General features: G+C 33.0%; 1 protein-coding gene across 7 annotated transcripts in view; it reads left to right on the top strand.

Annotated features, from left to right (window-relative positions):
- The window catches only part of Bmpr1b (bone morphogenetic protein receptor type 1B), a 360,238-nt gene that overhangs the window by 223,692 nt on the left and 113,239 nt on the right, over positions 1–23,307 (top strand). The window lies entirely within an intron of this gene.

Genomic DNA, 23,307 nt, shown 5'->3' with positions numbered 1-23,307 from the left:
GCTTGTCCAGGTGACTTGCTACTGGTTTCTTATAAAACATGACTTGCTATTAAACATTAAACTAAAACTAGTGCCTCTTGGTACACATTGTTTATTTTTCCTGTCACCACGCATAGCACTTGTTTCTGTGTGTGTTCATAGTGCTGCAGTATGTTCGCTTATCAGTTTGTTTCTGAATATCCCAGATTATCATTCAAAGTAGTAGTGTTGAAGGAGACTGGAATAAATTCTTTTCTATGCATTTTTGGATTTAGAACACTCACAAAGTTTATATGTCTATTACCCATGGCTTAGAAAATAAATATATTGCCTCTCTAAACTGTGGCAATAACTACATGATATTTATGTACTGACATAGTGAGTTTCCTTGTTTGTTTGGTGTTTTGGACTGTGGAACCATAAACAGTATGATATTTTGAATTTTTACATTATACATGAGTTTATATTTCCAAAGCGTTTTCTTACTACATATGTAAGTTAAAAACACAGATAATAGTAATGCTGTGGTACATATTAAATGATAGGCCAATAGAAATAAAGAACAACTAATACTCTGGCACATATTTTGTTAGGGCTACTGTGCAGAAACCAGCTTATTCTAAAATAGGATTATACCAGGTCAAAGCAGCAGGTGGAATAGGTCTCAGTTAACATAAATATCTTAAAATAAGGCCAGTAGCTGTGCAATATCACTTTTTTAAATGCATGTATAATTTTTTTAAATTACATAAACTGTGCACAACATCAGATTTATTAACTCATAAATGCTTTAAGACTGATCTAATTGATATCTAAATTTGAAGTATTTTTAACACTTATTTAATGCATGTTTCATCCTCTGAATCACTTTTTCAAGTTCTTCCTGTCAGTTTATTAATGAGTTTGATTTAGATTTTTGACACTGTTTATTTTGAAAATGCCATCATGGTTAATCCAGGATAGGTATTTCTCAGTTAAAGAACCTCAGTTCAGCAATAATGTTATTTTTTTCCTGGCAGCCTTTGAGATACTGTGTCATGGGCAAGAATATAATTTCAGTTTTTTATTAAGTATCTCTCTAGTTTTTTTTTTATCTTGCATATGCATCATAATGCTTCTTTACCCTTTTTATTTATTTATTTTTATTCCTTCTGGCATCTTGTTTCTGAAGTATGACTTTGAAACTTTGGGTAGAAAACGGCAAATAAATCACTACAACAAAGAAAAACCAAAGAAACTTTTTTTTTCCTGTGAATAGAAGGAAAATAATAGAAAATTAAGAGATTGGTGCATAATATTTAAAGTGGGCTATATATTGCTTGAAGGTTTTTAAAACCTGAAAAACTTGTTCAACATTGTTTTTTTTGGATTATTGTTAATACTGTATTAGTTATTTATCATTTTAAAATAATGTTTTTATGCAGGCTATTATAAAAAATGAATGTGGGACCTTTTGTATTATGTGTTAAGTATCTATGGAAGCAAGGTGAGTTTTGAAATGTTAATTTCAGCTTCCTAATGAACCTCACTGTCTGTACTCATGTGTTATGATACCAGTCCATCTGCTACATCACCCTTAGAGTAATCAAATCTCCCACCTGGTGAACACATTGCTTGCTACAAAATCCCTCCCATCTCTAGCTGCTAGAGATGGAAGGGATTTAAAGGTCAAGGTTCTAGGTACTGTGAGACTCTTTTTGACCTGGCTGCTACTTTTCTGTATTGCTCTTCTGCTATTCCTTCTAGGATATTAGCTACATCTGTCCTACCCACCCATGAGATTGTTATCCATTTCCTCTTTTTCATGCTCCAGCAATATTCAATATCTTATATTTCTTGAAACCATCTATATACAGTGTTGCTTCTCTCTGGGATTGACACTGCCCTCTCTGTCTTGAAAGCCTTCTTCCACATCTTTGCCTGTCAGTCTCAATGGAGGCGTCCCTCTTCAGGAGCCCTTCTTGGTCCACTCTCAGCTTCTTTATAGGCCTTAGTTACAGCATTTGGCAAAGCTTTCTATAATTTTCTTGGGTTTATTTTTCCATGTGAGACTGTAAGCTACTTGTGGCCAGGTTTTAAAATGCTTTCTTTTATGTTTCCCTAAGACCTACCATATAACAAATGTTCCAGAATTTGAAAAAAAAAACAAAAAACAAAAAACAAAAAATTCAATTATTTATTTTAAACACCCAATTTTTAAATAGCTCTTTTAATATATTTTAAAACTGGTTAGATTGAAAGAAAGAAACTCAGGTAAATAATATATGGATTGAGGTCAGTAGTAATGATTTGTAAGATAATTATTTTGTCTTTCCAGCACCAATCACAGGAGTGTGCATCCTCATCCTCATCCATGCATGCAGATAGTTGTTGAAAATACAAAAAAAAAATGTACAAAATGCATTGTTTTGAAAATGTGTATTCAGGATATATTTCCCAAGTGTTGTTTACTCAGTTAATTTGATGAAATCTGTCAATATAATAAGCTAGTTGTGGCTGCCACATGGACTGCTGAGATAAATTGATACCCAAGCAAACTAGCCAGTGGCCCACCTTCCAAAAGGCCAAGAGAGAAATTCAGGAGGATCCATCCTCATGGATCCTAGAGAATTATAGCATGGAATTATTCCCAAAGTTACTAACAAAGGTGTTTCTTCAAATTTTACTTTTGTTGCAGAGATATTTAGGGATTTAGGGAAATGATAGAAAATCATGGCTTAAAAATCCTCAAACCCAAAAGGTGATACTCCATTTTAGTCAGAAGAAGAATTTTCTTCTCAAAATAGAAATGTTGAAAGAAAAGGAAGTCGATGTTTAATAAAGTAGTTGAGAAATAGCAGCTGTTTCTTTTTGTTCTGATACTCAATAAAAATAAAATTTATTTTGTCTTTAATGGTTTTATTTACCCATCATACATAAAAGTACTTACTTTATATATGAAATATTTTGTATACCAGAGACAACTATAAAGCTTCATGCATAATTTCGAGTAATTTACAGTTTTTCTCATTTTGATTATTTTGACTCCTTAGTGTACTCTACCAGCACTTTCCATTATTATTTAAGACTTATAAACCTTTTCCAGACGTTGAATATGACTCTTTTGTTTGTTTAACCTTGAATTGTATCTTTCTCAGGAATGAAAACAAGATTGGTATTTTCATAGGAAAATTTGTTAACCTTTTAATTGCTTGGAATGGACCATACTCAATTTGGAATTTCTTTTCAGATATATTTTGTCCCTGTAACTCGCCTATGGTAAAACTGATGTGAACTGGCATGTCAAATTACATATGTAATTTATAGAGGCTGGGAGGGTAGGGGTTTCACTGGTCATGGATGTAGAAATGTACCTAGTTCCCATTGGCCAGTAAGGACAGAAATCCAAGTTTCCCCCAGTACTGAAAGATTATATAGCAAAACCAAAAAGGCACCGTCACCACCACCAAGTAAAGGTCAAAGAACTTTGTGGTTGGAATGAGGTATAAAGGATTTCACCAAAAAAATAAAGTCTTATTTTATTATTGTTAGCAGCTTACCTTGCCAATGAAAACTTTTCTATAACTAAGCATGGCATAGAATTCATAGAACCCGAAAAAAATAATAAACCCGAAGTACCATCTTGAAGCTTTTCTTCTTCAACTCTTTCATGTTGTAGACAGGCATTTGTACTATAAATGGGTAACGAAACTTTCCAAACACTAGCTTTTAAGACATCCTAGTTAAGACTTGGATTTAAAAGAAGAAATACATAATTACTGGGCCAGTATTTTATTAATATTCTTACCTGATTTTAATGACTTTTAATTGATTTCAATTGTCTTTATTATGCATACTCATTTAAAACAAATTTGTTGTATTTTTGTATCCTATTAGTCTTATTTCTTAATTTGTGAAAGTTAAAGCTAACAGTTATTGTCTGAAGTGAGATGATACTGTGCTTTTCCATTCATAACCAGATTTAAAGTATTTTTTCCCCCCTTCTGATAGCTCTCCTTCCTGGACCCCCTGGTTTTCCCTGTTCAGTTTGGTAGTGTGATCACATCTATGCCTCACAACCTTTTTCCTTTCAGCAGAACGTGGTAGCTCATCCTGAAGCAAAGACAGGAATCTACAGAGACAAGTTTTATGCTTTGATTGTATCTAAGGGATTCGAATAGGGAATACACAGTTATATTTTGTTTTCTAACTTTGTTTTTAAGATGATTATTTGTTCTGGTTTACAGCAGGAAAGAGCCCTGAATAAAACAAAAATCAAAGGATCAAGTGTGCTTTTCCAGACTATATTGATTTTCATCTAGAATTCTTTAAACACATGTAAATAATTAAAGAGGGAGAAAGGGGCAAAACAGGGTTGTTTTGAATATGAATTCTTCTAGTAGGTCTTGATATTCCTCCAGTCCTGTTTCTACCACTCACTCCCAATGAAGTTGGGGACTTGTTGCCTCTTTAAGATTAAGGTTCCTGGTCAGAATGGTTTGCATACTTAAAGGTTAAGGAGTTTTTGAGCAAATAGTTAAAGGTTAATATCAGCTTCTTCCTGTGATTTCTGTACTTTCCTATGTCTTCCCTCACATCAAACTCAAAGTAATGTTCTTTCCACACTTCCCCAGTCAGTGGAAAAAGTCTGATTACCCTTTAGTGGACATTCTCTATTAGATTGGTAATGTTTCACATTGGATCTGTATCACCCGTTTTTTAAAAATTCTTTCCTGAAAAGAGAGTTATAATTTTGTGATCTTTTGAGGAAAGTGATATTTAACATACTTTCAATTACTAGTGAACTTAAATCTGAGGGAATCACTAATAATTAGAATTTTATTCTTTATCATTTCTATTCATATGTTCATTATATTTTCAGGGTTATATTTGCTTTTCTTGGTTTAAAAAAGTTCTTTTTTTTTTTTTTTAAATTAAGTTGATTTTTTTTTTTGAGTGTTCTACTTGTGAGCCACACCCATTTGAGTGTTCTGCTCCTGAGTGACACCAACTAAGGTCTTGATTCTTTTGTTTTTTTGTTTTTTTTTTTTTGTTTGTTCTTTTGGTACCAGAGATTGAACTCAGGGGCACTCCACCACTGAGCCACTTCCCCAGCCCTATTTTGTATTTTGTTTAGAGTTACTCAGCACCTCACTTTTGCCTAGGCTGTCTTTAAACTCACGATCCTCCTGCCTTAGCCTCTGAAGCCATTGGGATTACGGGCATGCACCTCCATGCCCTCTTAAGGTCTTGATTCTTTAAAGACTTACTGCACCTGTTTTCCCAAATTTGTATTAACTTTTTACTGTTGTATGTTTTGAAATATCTTTATTTTTACAGGTAATCAATATTTCCTTCATCTCTGTTGAAATTTAGAAAGCTCTTATATCCAGAAATAGTAAAAATATTTTTCTACATTTTTTGTTTAATTTACTTAAGTGTTAATACTGGGATCCCCATAGATCTTTTTCAGCACTTTTATTGAATCATTCTCCTTTTCCACTTTTTTTTTGTGAAATAATCTTTCTTTCATCTTCCTGTTGGTACCAATTTAAATCTTTGTGCTACCTCTCAACTCATATTGCATTTAAAATTTTATCTGTTTGGGGAAATAAAGTTTGTTTCTTATTAAATGAGATTTAAGCATTGGCATATGTTAGGGTGGTGGTAGTGGTGTTGGATTTAAATTGACATACTTCTTGAAATTGTTGGGGATAAGAGGCCAGGTATATTTATTATGTTAAAATAAAACCTAATGAGAATATGATCTGTGTGAGAAATTATGCATTAATAATAAGCAATGTTAATGAAGGATGTGTGCATGTGTGTGTTCCTCTAATTCTTGTACAGGCCTTTGGTTGACTTATCCCTTTTTAGGATTAAGAAACTGATACCCCCAAATGTAAAGTAACTTGGTCAACCTGACATAGCTAACTGATAGGGTCATGATTTAGTGTCAGATCTGGCCTGAATCCATCTTTCAAGGAAGTATTGCCAAATAGAACAAATATGCTTGTTACCCTAAGTAGCGTAAATAGATGTGGGTCTATAGGGATCAGATGTCAGAAATACCAGCTTGAGTCCATCTGGGAAAAAGTGAGTTCAGGAGCAATGGCTTCCTAAAGTGTCGCCACCGATCAATGAATCTGGTGAAACTTGGAGCTTTTCGTTATTTGTCATTAGCACTGAAGACGCCAGAATCTCAAAATAGAAGTAACCTTGTCCCTTAAGTCATTTTGGAAGCAGTCAAAAAATTCCTTTAACTTTCCTGTTTTAGGTCTGCTGTTGATTTAATCATTTTGTTCCATGTTTAATCCAACTTAGATTTCAGTTCTGCCTTGAGAGCTTGACAGAGCACCATTGCTTCCCACCCCCCCATGTCTCCTGATGACCTTAGCAGGAAAATTGGCAAGGAACTGCCAGGACACAGACAGTGGCTGTTGCAGGTGGCTTACTGTTTCTTTACTGTAAGTTACACGAAAGGGAGAAATGAGTCTCACCATCTAGCTGCCTTTGCTGTCATTTCTATTTTAAGATACTCATTTAAGAGACTCAAACTTGTACCCTATGTATCAAGCTTTGGTAGTCCAAGAAGGAAAAGAAATTCTGTATATTTTGATATCATTGAAATTTATATATTTATTGGTTACCTGGAATGATGTAAAAGAGAATAGTGTAATCTGCTTATAAATGGACACACTTCATAAATATCGTTTATATGTATATATGTGGGGGTCCATATGATAAAGTTTATAAAAATCACTTGTAATCTTAATTTTTTAATGTTTTTGATCACCACTAAATAATTTGTTCAATTTTCCTCTTTAACTCAAGGCAAATATTTTTGCAAAGAGTAATAAAGGACTTTTACTACTTGGATCATTCTTGTTGATACATTGGTATATCTTTGGAAGTAATCATTCTATATTTCATTGGGGTTTTTGTTTTATAACCTTGCCCTGGAACATTTAAAAGTAAATTATAGGGCTGGGGCTGGGGCTCAGCAGTAGCGCATTTGCCCAGCATGTGTGAGGCACTGGGTTCGATACTCACCACCACGTTAAAAAAAAAAAAAAGATCTATTAATAATTTTTAAAAATAAATGAAATCTTGTAGTTTATAAACAAGTGGTTCTTATTATCTGGAAAATTATGCATCAGTATTTGTGCTAATTAGAAGTCTTAAGATTTATAAATAACTTAGGTATAAAGAGATTACTCTCGTATTATTCCTCCTTTTTTCAATCATGTTTAGTTTCTTCTTAAAAATGTACAGAGGATTGTTACTGATTAAAACATATTATTCTGTATATTAATTCACTAGGTAAATATTTGCTTTTTCTTTATGTAAAATCACCCCCACTTAAAAGTTTGTTTTCTACTTTTTCCATTCCAATTTTTACATCATCAATAAATTAGCATATTATTATTCCCTGTGCTAGTTTATGTTACTAACCTTGAAATTTATTTCCATGTTTATTGTCAGAGTCTTATTGGCAAATTGAACTTGACAATAATAGGGAAAGAAAGCATGGTGACCTAGGACACACCATTCTACTGAAGGAATTCACAGTTCTTTGAATGTGTAATTTTTTTTTTTTGGTCATTTGTTTTAAATGAACCAATATACAATTCATATAGTCTCTTGAGTTATTCATTAATACTCCACATGCAGTTCTTTTAAATTATTATTGGTAGACATAGACAATGATTGAGTGATTTTTTTTTCCTTGTGCTGTTACCGTCTGAAGTAGATTGGTACAATTTCCAAAGTATAATATGAGTTTAAGATATAAACTGATGAAACCATCTATTCTTAACTTGGGGGACTGGTTTTGTGTGGGTTATAAGCTGTTTAAATACTACATCCTTCTCCTATTAGAAAGGAAATCGGATATCCATGCTAACATGATTTCAGTTTCTTAGTATACCAAACATGTACATAAGATTTGCAGAGATGAAAAATCAATTTTAAAATTTTGGTTGGATTTTAATGAAACATTTCTGTGACACATTTATGTTTCTGTTTATTAACTGTATGTTTCTAGTGGTATTATAATTGATGCTGTTACAGACAAAAAGCATACGTGAGACCACATAGTGGTTTACAAATGTTCATAAGATGTGGAATACACAGAAACTTATGCACCTGATATACTGTGTGCCTGCTCATTTCTTCATGTTGGGCAGCTCACAGTCTTCCTAGGGAGGAGCAGGTGGCCAGCTAAGAAGCATCCACCTAGCTAGGAGCTATGCATGCTAGCTGTTTCTCTCTTCCTCCTGCCCTTGGTTACTCTTATTTTTTCCCCCTACTTCCTCCTCCAATTCCTTTCTACCTTTCTGTCCTGATTATTTGCCCTTGTTCATGAATGGCTATTGTACTGGTTATATGTCATACCAAGTTGATACAATTTTTTTTTAGCTTTAACTTTTCCTTTATCTTTTGACTTCCATATATCACCCACTTCTATTAGAAAACTATTCTTTTGTATTTTACAGTTTGAAGAAAATTTTCAAGCTTCAGCAAACATTAAATACCTGGAAGTCAAGAATTTTTTATCATAGAGTGTTAAAGTACAATTAGTATCTTTCACAATTTCCCTAAAGTCATCTACTTTCTTATTTTATAATCAATGGCAACTTAGCCAAGATTATGCCATGGGTATTTGTATGTAAGATAAGAGTCTCAATTAACTCATAATATTGCCACAGAATGGTTATTATCCCCCTTTTAAAGGAGAAGTATAAATTCAGAAAGGTTAAATAACAATGCTTAAGATCAAACAGCTTGGAAATTACAGGAAGTAGAAATGTAGTCTAATTCTTTTTGACTTTAAAAGCTTCACAGTGTAATAATATGACTTTCTTTTTAAATAGGTAATTTCACTTTCCTTACTCCTGTGCATGTCTAAAAGCTTGAGAAGCAGCAGAGTGCAGTATCTTCAGAGCAGAAAGCTTCTAAATGTAGCAGATGTCTACACCAAACATCTCCCCTCCCTGCAAGAAAGGCAAAGTTCTGTTGACACCAAGTAGAGAAATATATAGTGTATTCTCATTTCAGTCCATATTTTTTTTCAGTTTTCTAATTCTACCTGGGTTTCTTTATAAAAACAAACAAAAAACATACTTTAGAAAGCATTTTCTTTCAGATAAATTCAGGCTACCTCTTGAATTTTTTTAATTAGTTGTAGATGGACACAATACTGTTATTTTATTTTTATGTGGCGCTGAGGATCGAACCCAGTGCCTTCTACATGCAAGGCAAGTGCTATACCACTGAGCTACAGCCCTAGCCCTCTGGATTTTTTGAGGCAGGTCAGATTTTCATTTGTGATCCACACATTTCTTAATTTTAGTTAGATTCTAATAGTTTTTTGCATTAGTTTTATCACACTAGAGTGGCATAAATCATTAGATCACATCCTTATAAAAACTGATTTTTGTTGTTGTTGTTATTTGGAGATAAGTTTTTCTGTTATATTTTAACATTTAACCTTCGCCTTGTTCTGCTTTTCAGGACCTTTACTAGAACTATGTGGTGTAGAAAATGACATCCAAAACAAAATTTATTTTCAGTCCATTTAAAAAATCTGTTTTTTTTTTAAAGACTTTCTATGGAAGAAACAAAGAATATAGATAAAAATGAAATTATTGGTTTTCCTATGCTTGTTCTAGCACCATATTTATAGGATGTAATTTAAGGTTATTATAAATTGAAGTGCCTATGAAATATTTTTATTGTAACATCATTTTCAAACAGTGTTTGTTTTCACACTCTTTCCCCAAATACTTTAAAGTAAGTACGTGACACGCATTTTAAGGATGGAAACGTTAATGTGAATTGAGGGTGGGTGCAGATCCTAGAGTGAAAAACCAAGTGTTTCAACCTTCCCAGATTAGTTCTAAAACTTGATTAGCTTAATTGTAATATATGAAACTGTAAAGAAATAAATTTGTAATTATGTGTTAACTCATACCAGACTCTAGTAGAAATAATGAGTAGCAGGTGCAAGTAATTTAAGAAAAAAAATTATGAGTATTATCTAATATTGAGAAAATTGTATAAATTTAATTTAGTTGTTTCTGAAAACTTAGAAAAAAGTTTAATATGATCATAATGGCAGAACACCTGTATTGAGCTTGTGGAATTATGTGAGAATCTAGTTTGAGAGCCACTGAATTATTGTGAAAAATTTCTTAATCAGTATATAAGGTAGCAGTAATATTTTTCTAAGCAGTACTGGTATGTCAGTAAGAGTTTATAAGGAAAATAGTCCAGTTTAAATAAACTACTGAATGTCTCATATATCATGGGGTAAATTGATGACAGTGTGACTATGTACAATTATTTAAACTATATATAAACTCTTTTTTAAAAAATTTATCAGGGTGGTGTTTTCCCCCTTAGCTTCCCCTACTTCTCTTTCATGTAATGATATGTGTGGACTTTAATGCCTCCATCTATGGCATTCAACCCAGCCATTGTTCTGGTTAAATCCTAAATGAGCCTTGAATCCAAGCTGCCACTATAATAATTGACTGGTTTTTCATATGGAAAATGAAAATTAATCCTTACCTCATTCCATAAATAGAAGCAAATTGTGTACGAAAGAAGCACTTAACTATAAAAGGCCATATTTTAAGATATTTGGAAATGAATATGTTTATTATCTTCAGAATAAGGTAACAGTTTCTTTAATAAGAAATAGAATGAACCAACCATAAAGAAAAAAGTTAAACGTTAAAATTTAAAAAGAAAAATGTGTTCATCAGAGGACACTAAAACATAGAGTAAAAAAGGCCCAAACTGGTTTGGTATACAGAATATATTAAGGTTCCTGTGAATCAATAAAAAAGTAGAGAATAAAAATAAGGATTTCAAAAATAATAAATCCATACTGTCAATAAAGATATGAAAACTTGATGGGCTTCATTAATAATTAAAGAAATGAAAAGTGAAATTAGAGTGATACACTATTTTGTGTATACCATGTTGGTAAAACATAAAAGTCTGAAAATAACAAATGTTGATGCAGATGAAAAGAATAAGAACTCTCATACTCTGCTTATGAGGGTGTAGATTGGGACAATTGAATTATGAATAGAAATTGAACATAAAAGTAATTTTTTTTTAGCAGTTCAGCCCAAGTTGTCTATCCTATAGAAATTTTTACTCATATATCTCAGGAAATAGGTATGAGGTTTTACACACACACACACACACACACACACACGCATAATAGCTTTGTACATAATAGCAAAACATAATTCTGGAAACAGTCCAACAGAGAACAGAATGGATAAGTTGGCAAATATTTGTATATAGTAGTAGAATTAGCATAATTATGAAAATGAATGAACCCAGCTGTGTGTGTGAACCTCTATGAATTCTCAGAACTTAATGTTCAGTGAAAAAACCAAGTTCTTCCAAATACTTCACAATTTCAATTACACAAACTTTGCTCAGAGGCAAATCCAAGTAATATATTTTAATGGAACCACATGTATGAGATCAAACTATAAAGAAAATCAAAGAAAGAGGATATTGAGTCCCTCTAGGGAGGGAAGGGTTGGATTCATAAAGGGCCAGAGAGCTTAGGAGCTACATAAATGAATGATTGTCAAATATAAATATTCAAATTGTTATAACAACTATGTTATAGATATTAAAATGGGTTTATATTATATGTAAAATTGTAAATTATAAGTAATTATTTAAAGTATACATACATAAGTAATTAGTAATGCAAAAAAAATATATAGGAAAGCATTTTCTCCCCTCATCATTCTGCAAAACACCTTTAAAATTTGAAGCTAATTTTCTTTAGAACAAGCTTCTTGATTTTATGTGGGTGCTTATAAGATTGAATATTTGCGCACTTTATGCCTACTATCCCTATTTTGCTAGCTATTCCTCAGATCCAGAGATTTTCCTTTAGTTGTTGTATTCATTTCTTAGCCTGCCATGATTTTCGGTTTGTAGTAGTGTGGTCGAATGGTGCACGTGCCTCACTAGCTTTTTTGGTCTTTACTATACTCAGATTTCTTTATTTAGCTCCTATGAGCTTGGCTGTAGTGCTCTGAAATTGCCTTTTCTGGATTTTCTTTTTTTCCCTGCAGTATTTCCGGGAATCCTCAAGGGATTTCCACCTGGTGTCACATGCAGCCAGGTTGCCTCTGTGAGCCAACACTCGGGCCTTCTCCAGGCTGCCAGCATCCTAAGTAGTCACCATCTCCAGTGTCCTTCTTGCTCCCAGCAGAGGCATGCTCATTCAGCTGGCCAGTGTTGCTGCTTTATATTGTTGTATGAGTTTATGTCAGAGGGATTAGCTATGTTGTGGGGTTTTTTTTGCTGCTGCTTTTGATAATGATAATCTATTCCTGACTGCTGATGCATCTGCTTCTTCCAGACTCTGAAGCCTATATTCTTGTGCAGTGCCAATTAATCATCTTTTATGTTTAGGCTCTGATGGTGTACCTTCTCTTGCAAAGTGAGAAAGGTAATAGCTGCCTTCCTGCTGGTACTTTTATTTTGAGAACCTCCAGCATGTTTGCTTAGGCCCTAAAGTGTTGCAGGTTTTATGGAATATTGTTTTCTAGGCACACATGCCACCAAGGTAGATGGATCAGAAAGGGTTACATGTATTTTTAAAGTTATAACTAGAAGCATTGGTTTCCTCTGAATCTCTGGTCCTGTTGCCAAGTCTGACTTGCCAGGTCTGGCTCTTTCCTAAAGAATAAATTCTCTCTTAGAGATCCTGGTTCCCCTTGAAAATTTACTTTTAGTATTTTTACAATTCATTTATAGCTTCATCTGTGGAGACAGAAATCAGTCAATCAATGAGGCTCAGTCTGTCCTCCACTCCCTTTTTCACTTACACACACACATACCACCCAACCCTAGATTCTTAGATATCCAGTCATGCCTGCACAGGTGAGAACTCTTATTTTAGATTAGGTTTGAATTATTTCTTAGAGGGTTCCTGAGTCCTCAAATAAATCTTTGGTGCACTAGATAGCTGGAGGGAATTGGTACTTTTAAAAGATATACAGCCACATGTATCAGCAACTAAACTCCAAACCCAGCCAGTATTCCATTAATAATGATGACCAAAAAAAAAAAAAAGCAAAAGAAGCAGCAGCAACTACATTTCATGTTTTATATTATTTAATCTTATTAAAATAAAACATATGAGGCAGGTTTTATCATCCCCATTTCACAAGTGATAAAACTGAGACTCAGCTTATAGAACTAATTCAAAACTAGATAGATAGTAAAAGTGGAACTAGGCTACATTATACATGATTATAAACTCTGTGTTTTTAACCTCAAAAGAGATATAATCTTAAAAAGAGCATTAAAATAATTTTATTAACATAACACTTTTATTTTTAAATTAATTTTAGCTGATACACAAAAACATGAGATTACACACACTTATGGGGTACCACTTGATATTTTGATAGTTGTTTATATTATATAATGTTTAAATCAGGGTAAACCTGTTTCCTCATTTATCAGTTCTTCATGGTGAAAACATATAAAATCCATCCTTCTTGCTTTTTGAAATATACTGTACCATATCATTATCTATAGTCACCCTACTGTACAGTGGTACATCAGAACTTACTTGTAACTGTAACTTAGTGCCCCTTGATCAGCCTTTTCCTAGCCACTTTTTCTCCCCATTTCTTAACAAAAATTAATTTCAATACATTCTTTAAAATCTGATTTTAGATTCTCTTACTAGTTTCTTACACTGAATATATCATCAAAATTATGAAGTATTCTTTAACAATATTATAATCATTTGTTTTAAAATGACAAATTAATGGCACAACTTACTTTGTGTAAAATATTCAAGATTGGTGTGTTTAATTTAATTTTATGACTCTTTGTATATGAGAATGCAATCTGTAAAAATTGAGTATCTCATCTACTAAACCAGGAGCTGCAGAGGCCACCATATTTCATTGACCAGTAAAATCTCTTTAGTCAGCTTTTATTGCATTGTTATTAAGATTTGTTAAGCTTTCGTTAATTATTACAATTAAATGTAGTATTTTAATAACATTTTCCTTGAATATATAGTTTTGAGTAATAAGTAGCTTCAGTTTTTGAATTTGGGTTGTCGTATAGAATGATTAAGGATGGAATGAGAGTGATCAAAATTCTCTGAGAAAAAACATGTATATGAGTCTTCATTGTCACACTGTAAATGAAAAAAAAGTCACTTAAATGTGGGTTCTTAGTAGAATACATAGATAATTACATAAGTAACTTATTATACAATTAAATCATATTTAATAGTTAATATACTGTAGCAATGTTTACCAACAGGGTTAAATCATTAAAACATAGTATTGAGCAAAATAATTTACTGCAGTGTTATGTTTGGGTAGGTGGTGACCCCCAAGAGCTACTGTGTTAATGTAGGAATGTTACAGGGGTGAGAATGATTAGACTATGAGAGCTGAAACCTGATAGTCTATTGCAATTTGAATGGAGTAATTGGTGGTAACTGTAGATAGATGAGGCATGGCTCGGGGAGGTGGGTCAGTGGGTAAGGGCCCTGGAAGAATTCATTTTCCCTGCAGCAGATTGCACACACTTTTTCTCTGCATCCTAACCCCACCACAAGATAAGAAGCTTCCTTCCATTGTACCCTTCAGCTATGGTGCTTTTCCTCACCTGGAACCCAGAATAATGGAGTTGGCCCACCATGGACTAAACCTCTGAAACTGTGAGCCAAAATAAACTTTACCTCTTCTAGATTGTTCTTGTCAGATACTTTTGTTACAGTGTTGAAAAATGATTAACACATGAAATGCAAATGGATTTACAGTATCATTTATAAAAAAATGTTTAAACATTCCACAAAATAATATATATATAGTTTATGGACATGTGCATACATATACATATGTGTGTCTGCCAATCAAATAATATTAAAATGTGCTTGATAAGAGTAAACAGAAATACCAAGAGAATAGGTTGCAGATACTAGGTCCTATTAGAAAGTTTTAGCTCCTCATGCATGGTCCATAGTATATGTGTTTAATTGTTCATGTTCTGGATATATGCATTTTGTCCTTGTGGAATTGCATTTAGATGCAAGTAATGGAAATTGGAAATATTAGCACAACAAAACAGATTGTTTCTTAAAGTCCAGAGGTAAGCCACCAGGGATAGTGTGGGTTTTTCAGGATCCTCAGGGACCTAATATCTTTCTATTTTTTTCTACCCTCACCAGCCTAGTATGTGGCTTCTATCTTTATTGATATATTATGGTCCATAGTATCTGTTATTGTTTTGGCTGCCACATCTAATTTCTAAGTAGTAGGATAAAACATAAATGTGGCGAATAGAACTTATGTTCAAGGATCCTAGTCAAGTCCTTTCTTGTAAACAGCAATTCAAGATATCCCATCTTGGTTACATTTCATTGGCCCATTTTTAATTAAAGAGCCATATCATAATTTTTTAGCTGAGTGTATTGCTACCCTGAAAAACAAAGATTCTATTGTCAAGGAAGAAGAGAAGAATGGATAATGAGTAACGGATAATGAGAACTTGTTTGTTCTGCCTCAGTTGTTCTACTTAAGATATTGATGGGAGTATTTCATAGACAAGAACAATGGACTTTTATCTTAATTCATAAAACTTAAATGTGCAGATTCCCATTCTGAAATGTCCCTGATGGAACATTAAAGTTCATTTAGCCATTTAAAATAATGTTTTAAAAGTATGTGCTGTTTTCCTCTTTTGAATACATTAGGTTAAAATGCAAACTTCCCTGAAGAGATTTGAATATCTTAGATAATTGAGGAACTATGGGATCTACTACAGACATCTCAGTCTGAATGCATAGATATGTGTAAAATCTTAGGTATGTTAGAGGGAAGGTGTATAATTCAGACAAAATGAAAAGGTAAGGTAGTGATTTGTCTTAAGTTCACAGGTGAATAAACTGTATATTGTTATTTTAGTAAGTTACAGTGTTACTAATTCAAGAGAAATTGATTTTTCATGTATTTGAATGATTCATTTCTAGTCTTAAGCATAAGTAGTACTAAACTTCAACTTTATATACTTTGATATGATTGTACTTATGCATTATGCAGCTTCTAATTAATATTGATTTGGAATTAATACTGGAATAGGGACAGTTATTTTGGGTGCTTTTCCAGCTGTATAAATACCCCTATTGCATAAACAGACTAAATTTAATCACAGAATTTACTGTGCTAGCAGTATTTACAACTTCATTGTGAACCCAATGTTTTAAACATCTGTCTTTCATTTACTATATCTTAAATATAGACTTTTATAACACAGGCAGAGTTATAAGTATTTATACAAAGATGCTATAATGAAATCGTTCTTGGAGGAAGGAATAAAATTTCTAAATTTTTTTTTTTAAACAAATAACACTTACCCGGCAATCCTGTCTCCCCTACAAAGAAATAAGTGTCTATCAAAAATAAGGATAAAGGTATTTTTTGAGAGAGCTCCTGAGAATCAAAATTTTTAAATAACATTGAAGATGTTGAATGAAATGTTTTTAAAGGAGAGATTTATATTGTTTTCAAAATGTCTTTGTCATGTGTTAAACAAATTATGCAACTTTTTCATTAAATAGCTATTCTTTCAATGAAAAAAGTGTGGTCTTCAAAGAGAGTTTAGAAGGATGTACAAAGCAGAGAAACAGATCTTGTATATATCATTTTCAAATTAACTTTTTTCCCACCAAACAATGGCTTTATATCTGTCCAATTTGATTTTATAAAAGTAGAGTCTTATTTTTATAGTTAATTTTTTAGTTAGAGCCCTGCAGGGCTGGTTCCTTGTGTGTTTCCTCCAGCTGATTTTATTTTGGATAAAATTATTTTTATCTAATTTTCCTTTGAGAAAACATGGACACTTGCTTCTTTGGCTGACTTACAGGTATGAGTGAGTACTGAAAGACCCACATGAGTACACTTCACACAAGAGACACCCCATGCAGAGGTGCTTTCCAGGCTAGTTTTTGTGTTCTGGAAAAGTCTAAATTACCTGAGAAGACAGGTACTGAGACTGCTCTGTGTCTTGGACTTAAGTAGTCTTTTTTTTTTTTCTATGTACATGGTACCAGATAGCGTTCTTAAAGATGATAAGATTAGAAAATGTTAACTTCTAGAATAGTACTACTGATACATGAATTTGAAAAAACCTACAAGGTTAAAGAGGTGATGAATTAGAAAAAAATATGGAAGTCATCAGCTTATACTGAAGTACAAATGTCTGTTGCACTTATTATTTTACATTATAAAGCTAGCATTCTTTTATACTATTTATTTACATAATTGCTTTATAAATATATATATGTATTTTCACTAGATTCCAGTTTCTTGAGAAAACTTTATTTTTTTTTTTATTTTATATTTTGGTCTCGGGGCTTGAACTCGGGCATTCAACCGCGGAGACACATTCCCAACCCTATTTTGTATTTTTCTGGGAGACACGGTCTCACTGACTTGCTTAGCACTTTGCCATTGCTGAGACTGGCTTTGAATTTATGATCATCCTGCCTCAGCTTCCTGAGCTGCTGGGATTACAGGCGTGCACCACCGCTCCCAGCGAGAAAACTTCTTCAGAATTCCCCGTAGAATCTAGCATTATGTCAAATATTTCATATGCCTAAAATAAAGATGTTTAACTGGATCCAGATGACAATTGTGGTTGGTAGTTGTTTCTTGGTTCAGGGTTTGAGGGTTCGAGGCTAGGTTTGTGTTGTTAGAAAAAACATGGTGATAAGTTAGGCGAAGGACTCTATTTTGTTTATTGAAGTATATCTGGTGCTCAGAATAGTGTCTGACAAGTTGTAGAATTAAATAATTATTCGTTGAAAGAATGAATAAATGATTCTGTAACAACTGAGGAAGCAAGTAAGTTACAAAACATTTTAGCCATCCTGTAACTAAACCAATTCTAAAGTTTTTTTCTTCTAATCCTAATCTGTAATTAGTATAAATATTTGTTGATTCAGCAAATGTTCAATCATTATTCAAAATTAGAAGTTAAATATCTTACTGATAGAATCCACTCAAGAAATGGAGACTCAGAATTACAAAACATAATTAAATTAGACAATATTTTGTAGGATTCACCATCATGATTTAAGAAACAAGAAAAAATCTCCTCACCTGTTTAACTTGATGAATTGTGCAGTTGTACTATGTTATGTCAAACTCCAGCTAATGTTATGTTAACTGAGTAGAATTACTCTTCAAATTGTATTGGATTTGATATAGTGTGAAAACCCATTAACCTGGTTGTTAAATAAGGTTTGGAAATGATGAAAATTTCTCTCTTAAGTAGGGAAAGATTATACTTGGACCTTTTATCTGATTTTATCATTATAACATCAAAATTCAAAAAGAGGTTTAATCTCTCTTTGATCTCCATCTTTTATATGTAAGATGAATCCTTAGAAATTAAGTGATTACATTTGTAGATTTTGACTACGGGGAATAAATTGCCACTGGAGTACTGAGTCAACTCTGGCCATTTTGAAATTTCATCAGTCCAAAGTGATTTTTTTCCCTGCTAAATACTAAGGAAGACATTCTGTTAAAACCAAAATGATTCTGCTCTGCGCAGAGAGTCATCCATTAGTCACTTTGGACTCCTCAGTGTATGATGAGAAGAGTCAGCCATAACATTGACCCTTTGTCAAAGTGTGGTCCTGGGGCCCCAGAGGTCTTCAGGAACTTTCAGGGTATCTGTGAATTAAGAACTATTTTCATAATAATACTGAGATGTTATTTGCCTTTTTCACTGTGCTGATGTTTTCTCTGAAGGTTCAAAGCAACAGTAGTTAGGTATTGGCACCTCAGCACCAACGTTGTGTTAACAAACTATATTACTTGACATTGTGGTGGTCTCTGGCACACAATTGAAGGGAAATAAAGGAGGGGGAAAGGTGAGCTTTAAGTTTTAAAACGTCCTTAATAAAATGGTAAAAATTGTCAATTTTATTGCCATATTCCTTTTAGATATTCTGTGGGATAAAATGGAAATTGGCTTCCTGCTGCACTCTGAAGGACAATGGTTTTACTCAATGAATTCCTGCTAACCTAGTTCCTTTTAAATAGAATATCATTTTTAATTGAAAACATGACTAACAGACAATCATTGGAAATTCAGACTTGGATATGGGGTAGACATTTTCTTGAAAATGAGTGAAAAAAGCCTGTAACTTTAGGAAAATAATTGATGGTATTTGTGAGGGCGATAAAATTCAAGGTTTTAAGTAAAAACTCCAGTTTTGGAAAATGTGTAACTGCCATATGACCTTGAAAACATGCAATATTAAATTATTAAAATCTTTTTGGTTATATGCTTGGTGATGTTACTAGATGTGATATTTTGTTCCTGAATAAGGGAATGTGCTACTTTTGGGAAGTTCCATATGACTCAAAGAACCAATATTTTCCAAATGATCAGTGCGTGACATAAAATTATGCATGGATCAAAGATTGGTTTAAAATGCAAGATAGAAGATTGGATTGTAATGTTAACAGGGTACAAATATTTCCTTGATAATGGCTCAGATTCTGCATCATAAATAAACTTAAAGAAACTAGTAATTGTTGAACTTTGGAGTAGTATTAAGGAAGAATCCTCTGTAAATATTGAGGAAAATATCATCACTTAACTAAAATCAGTTTAAGTAAATTTTATTATATAAAATTAAACTTTTTATTGATGAGATAATTATTAAAGAATGCATGTCAGTCATGTATATATAAGGCTATAAAACTTGAATTTTGATTTTAATAATAATTTGCTTTTGTAGTGCTTTTCTTCCCCCCAAATTTTATTTGTTTAGTACCTTGGAGTTATACAAAATAGTGGAATTTGTTGTTACATATTTGTTCATGCATGTACTATAACGATACAATTTGTTAATTTCATTTTTTAAGATTTAATATTATGTTTCAAGAATGATATTACTGTCTACAGTTATGAATTGAATTGGAGGTTGTATGGAAATTACCTACATTGTTTTTGGAAAGTAGTTTTTAAAAAGAGTGAATAGTCAAATTTTAAAAGTGACTAATAATAGTTCCGTAAACCAAATAATGAAGCCATTTACTCTGCACTTTTTAGAAAGTGTGCTCTTAGGCCCATAAAGTGCTATTTAGTAGCTGGGGGGGGGGGTGCTAGTTACCAATATCCACACAGTACTCTAGTTGTTTCCCAGAGTTAATATTAACTACCACAGATTTCTAATTTATAATGTGAAAATATTTTAGTCACTGGATTACCTGGATTATTTAGTATTTTGTATTCCTGTGAATAGCCACTTGTTCGTGGAATGATATGACCTTTTCATGCTGCTATTTATGGGATTATTTCACCTAACTGAATATCTTCTTAGTGATATGTGTCTACTGTTTATCAAAACTTCTAAAGAAATAAGCTGAGGATTCAATTTTGGGTTGCACAGAGAGACGCAGTATGGTTAAGAAATGGAACCTGAATGGGAAGAGTTAATCTTCAAGTACAGCTAGAGCTCTGTTTACTGATCCTTTTCTGCTGCTGCTTGTTAATTGGCACCTCAGACTCCACACTAATTAATGGAATAGCAAGGGGCAGGGGTGCCATTCTATTTTGATAATCCTTGTCAGCAATGTCTGTGTAATCTTCTTGTTTAATTGTAATGAATGTGCAATTGGGGTACATGAACTTTCAACAGTTTTTTTTTTTTCATTGGAAGTTCACTGGTCAAGGACAGTTTTTCAACTGTCACACATGGCTGCATATTCAAGTTTCAACACCACAGTTACTAATTCATACAAATGAAAATCACTACTGGAGGTATAGTGTTTCTTTAAAACTAGACAAGTATAACTCAATTCAGAGGAATAAAAAAAATTGCTTTAGTTGTGCCTTTTTTTTGAGAGAGAGTGAGAAATTTTGTTTAAATAGAGGCATTTAATTTTAAGAGGACTTAATGGATGAAAATATTAGAGTAATGTTTTCTCTGGAAAGAAGAGCCTAGGCGGGAAGTCAAAATAAATGGAACTGCTTTACTTAAGAATTTGCAAGGTTTAGCTGTGAAATGACTAGATAAATGATTCCTTGGAAAGTTAGGTACCTACTATATGATGTATATTTCACTCATTTCCATTTTAAAGAGACTGTTATGCTTCCAAGTATAAAGGTGGGTTTAGGTAAAATAAATTCACCATATTAGTCGTTTTTAAGTTGGGGGACTGGTCTTAAAATTGTAATCTATGCAGTGCATTATTTATTTGGGGGAAGTGGGAGAAAATGAGGGAGGAAAAAGTCAAAAAACACCTCCTTGGCTGTTAATACCTTGAAACTTAGTGGAAAGGAAATAACACCCAATTTATAAGAACTCCAGTGTAAACAAACAGGAGCTATGATAGGAAATAGCACTAGGGCCAATTTATAAGACTTGGTACATGTTCATTTTTTCAGATAAAACTTCCTGTACTTACCCCTAACCTTTTGGATCAGACCAAAACCAAAATAAATCTTCCTCAAATAGTGAAAAGAAACATTTAAATTTAATGATATTTTTGGAAAATCAGAAATAGTTACTTCTATGATTGGTACATTGATAAAATTTTAAAATATTATTGAAGATCAAGTTTATATGAAGTTAGATGTTATGCACTTTACAGTTTATTACATAATAATGAAACTTTATCATAGCATGTTTGTGTCTAACCAGAAATGCTTTCTCCAACTTAGTTTAAATTTATAATCTAAATCCAGTGCTTTAAGTCTGAGGTTCTCAATCCTGAGGGAGTTTTGCCCCCCAGAGCACATTTGGCAGCATTTAGAGACATTTTAAATTTTTACCATCAGGAGAGGAGCTGCTGGCATGAATGAGAAGAAGTAAGGGAATGCTATCTAGTATCCCACAAGTGGAACAGGCCCCCCCAAAATAACTTTTCAACTCAAAATGTTAATGTTACTGGGATTGAGAAACTTGGCCTACCTCAGTGACGTCATCTTCTGATAAAATACTGTCTTATTTATGATAAGTGGATTATAATTACAGTGGAAGCTTCTTGAAGAAATGCTGTTATATACACTGGAAGAAATATTCACGTGTGGGTATGCATGTGTTGTATTGTGTGTGGTTAACTAGAAATAGCAAGTTCCTAATTTTTATTATTTCATTTCCCTTTATGTATTATAAGTTGTCCTGCAGTAATACAGTGATTCTTTGTGGGTAGGTGTCCAAAATATCATGGAAAATTTCGGTTACAAATTCTTTGTGTTTTCATCTATCACTCCACACTACATTTGTATGCAAAATGGGGGAAAGTGCAGTACTTAGTTCACCTAGAAAGTATACAATGATTTGTCCTATTGCATGCTTTTTAAGTTTGTAAAATCTTGTGTCATTTGCTTGGTGTGAAGTAGCTGTATGTTAAAGATTTTTCAGTGTTTTAATCTGTAAGTAGTAGACAAAATTTAAACCACATACTTACTATGAAACCGGTAGATTGATTTGAACTTAAACACTTTAAATTTTAACTGCTCATTATTTTTCTTTCATGATTAATGCAACTGAATAAATGCTGATTAGGGTGTATCAGATGCCCTTTTGGCATTTTGGTATATATCATCTATGTAAAGTCACTAAGTTGGTTCTTACTGGTTTCCATATATGATAATACTATGCAAAAATTGTAAAAATTGTATATGTTACAAAATATATAAGGCCTATATAAGTTAGGAAGCATAAAAGTACTTCTCCCATTGCATCTGAGAAATTTAAGTTAACATTCTTCATACTGTTTGCATCTTGGCTGACATAGGTGGAGATATTTGCTCTTGGGCTTTGTCCATTCTCAGGGGTCCTTGGCAAAGCATGTTGTATCTGAAGAGCTGTGTTACCAGCGTGAGGGGCTTCTCCTGTGTGTGTTCCTAGAAGATAGCTTGCTAAGTAAATGAAAATAACTTGTTTGAGAAACAATTTAGTATATTTTTGCATTTTATTTTCTGGGGGAGAAGAAATAGGACATGCATCCTGGCTAGTAGAGCTGTATGTAGGGAACTCCTTAGATGGGGAGAGGCTTTGTGCACAGAAACACGGAGGCTCATTCAGCTCTGTGACTGTGGTATATTTTATAAGGAAACTTGTGTCTAAAAATAGATGCTGAATGAAACTTCTCTTAGAGAGCAGGGCCATATGGTTTTTAAAGGGATACTTTGTTTTACTGGACAGAAAATATGAAAACTCCTCATTTGGAAGCAAGTCTTAGTAATGGCGGTTAGAAAACATCTTTTGGGGCACTGTTACTAGGTAAGTGTTCCAAA

Source organism: Ictidomys tridecemlineatus, chromosome 9, assembly GCF_052094955.1.
Source record: "Ictidomys tridecemlineatus isolate mIctTri1 chromosome 9, mIctTri1.hap1, whole genome shotgun sequence".
NCBI lineage: Eukaryota > Metazoa > Chordata > Mammalia > Rodentia > Sciuridae > Ictidomys > Ictidomys tridecemlineatus.
This window is presented reverse-complemented; position numbering and strand designations above follow the sequence as displayed.